The following is a 2,500-nucleotide window of genomic DNA, read 5'->3' as shown; positions in this document are numbered from 1 at the left end:
ATATATATATATATATACAGTGTATATATATATATATATATATATATATATATATATATATATATATATATATATATATATATATATATATATATATATATAATATATATATACATTATAAATTACATCTGAACATATATAGTAGCAAAACTTCTATACAATTTGAAAACACATGGCTAAAGGGGTAAATATTCATATACATTCGAGCACTATACATTAATAACATTAAATACATACACTTCACATATACCATAAACCTTAGCGTACATAAGAGTTTTATGTACACTCTTACAAACACATTACCGCTTGTTACATGGAAATGTATACAGTTCACAGTCGTGTATATCCAACTTGATGTGAAAGTCTCAAGTCAATGTATTTGTGATCAGCTTTTTTTTTTTTTTTTTTTTTTTTTCCTTGGTGAGGGCGGGTTGCTGGGATATGGGCCTCGAATGACCTATTTCCCTCTCATGTAATCTCTGATTTTATTTAATCCATTATAAGCTTGATTTCGTAATCCATCCAAAATCCGATTATATACTTTCCTTTCAGCGCATTATAGACTAAGTTGTTTTTTTTTTTTTTTTTTTTTTTTTTTTTTTTTTTTTTTTTTTTTTTTTTTTGCAGAAAGATTAATAACCGTTCCACTTTTCATTCGACATTATTTTACATTGCATTATCTTAGTTAGAGCATTAATAGATAAGTTTTACAAATACATTCATCTTAATAAAGCATCAATCATGTATAAGTCATCATTTGACAATATCAATTAAGCTCAAGATATTCATTGAAATCAATCATGGTGAAGTTATTACCTAACTATCTCACACTGATAAGGATCATTAGAAGAGTCTAATATCTGTCAAAGTAATTCAATTATTCGACAAACTTAGTCGTCAGAATTAGGTCATCTTTTCTAGTTGTTAATCAGGTTTAGAACAGCATTCAACAAGAGTAATAGGTTTAAATTTCCGATTTTACACACATCATCAATCAGGGCTGAGACTTCACTTGACCCAATGACCTAGTTTCGGACGATTATTTAACCAAATTAGTCAGGCTTTTAAAGTCTTCATTCAACCCAATCAATTACTTTAATAATATATTTGACCTAATCAGTCAATTCCAAGACGTCACGGCCAAAACAATAAGCTAGAAGTTATATACTACCAAACCAGATAGTTACAAGGCCTTCGAAGTTCAAATAATTTTCCAGGACATGAGTCAAATTCAAATCATCATTTAACAAGAATAATCCAGTTTAAAGGTTTAAAGGTTGCTCATGAATAGCAGAGGAGAGAGAGAGTGATATTTCATAGCTAGTAGGAAAATTCCCTAGAAACTGACCACATATACATATAATCATTGCCGGAGCCCCCTATCCACCCAAACAAGGACCAAGGAGGGCAAGGAAATGGATGCTAATGACTCAGCAGGTAGATCTATAGGCTTCCCCAAACAACCCCCATTCTTAGCTTACAACGATGGTGAGGTTGCAGACTTTACAAGGAATTATAGAGTTTGAGAAGGACTCGAACCCTAGTCCGGCAAAATACCAGGCAAATCATTATTCAATCACATAAATCTGCTTTAAATCGACATTCAAGCTCATTATATCCATGTGATATACCTCCAAATGTCTGTATTTATTTGTTTACTAGTTATGTAATGCGTTATTCGGAAATTATATTGTAATGGTAATTGGTTTCAAATGTAAAAAACAAGCGAGAGTTTTGTAAATACTTTTCTTCTCTATGTATGTAACGAATATTGTTAGTCTCTGTTTAGTCGTCAGTTTGTATTATAGCCACTTATTAAAGAGACCTATCATTGTTCAGGTTTCCTTGCCAGCCTGCAAGAGATTAAACAATATCCAAGACTAAATACCATTCGCCCCAAATATCAACCGTTGCATTCCATCCCGAAACATCTTAACCCCGGAAACTCCATCTACGATTCTAAGGCAAGCGCGTCGCGAGAGCCTTCTCTCTCTCTCTCTCTCTCTCTCTCTCTCTCTCTCTCTCTCTCTCTCTCTCTCTCTCTCTCTCTCTCTCTCTCTCTCTCGCGAAGAATAACGGAATCAAGCTATTTCCAAACACGCTACTGCAGGTGAAGGAAAAGAGACGAGCAACAATAGACAGAAGATGGATAGGACTGAATTGCATCTCCCAGCTAGCGCAGAACCATTTATGCTCTATTGAAACCTGGGGGCCTCTTCTTTAATATTTATACTGTATATTTGTTTCATTATGTATTCACTTATCTGTATTTTTCTACTTAATTTTATGTACGTATATATACACACATATTTGTTTCATTATGTATTCACTTATCTGTATTTTTCTACTTAATTTTATGTACGTATATATACACACATATTTGTTTCATTATGTATTCACTTATCTGTATTTTTCTACTTAATTTTATGTACGTATATATACACACATATTTGTTTCATTATGTATTCACTTATCTGTATTTTTCTACTTAATTTTATGT

This window comes from Palaemon carinicauda, chromosome 5 (genome assembly GCF_036898095.1).
Source record: "Palaemon carinicauda isolate YSFRI2023 chromosome 5, ASM3689809v2, whole genome shotgun sequence".
Classification (NCBI taxonomy): domain Eukaryota; kingdom Metazoa; phylum Arthropoda; class Malacostraca; order Decapoda; family Palaemonidae; genus Palaemon; species Palaemon carinicauda.
This window is presented reverse-complemented; position numbering follows the sequence as displayed.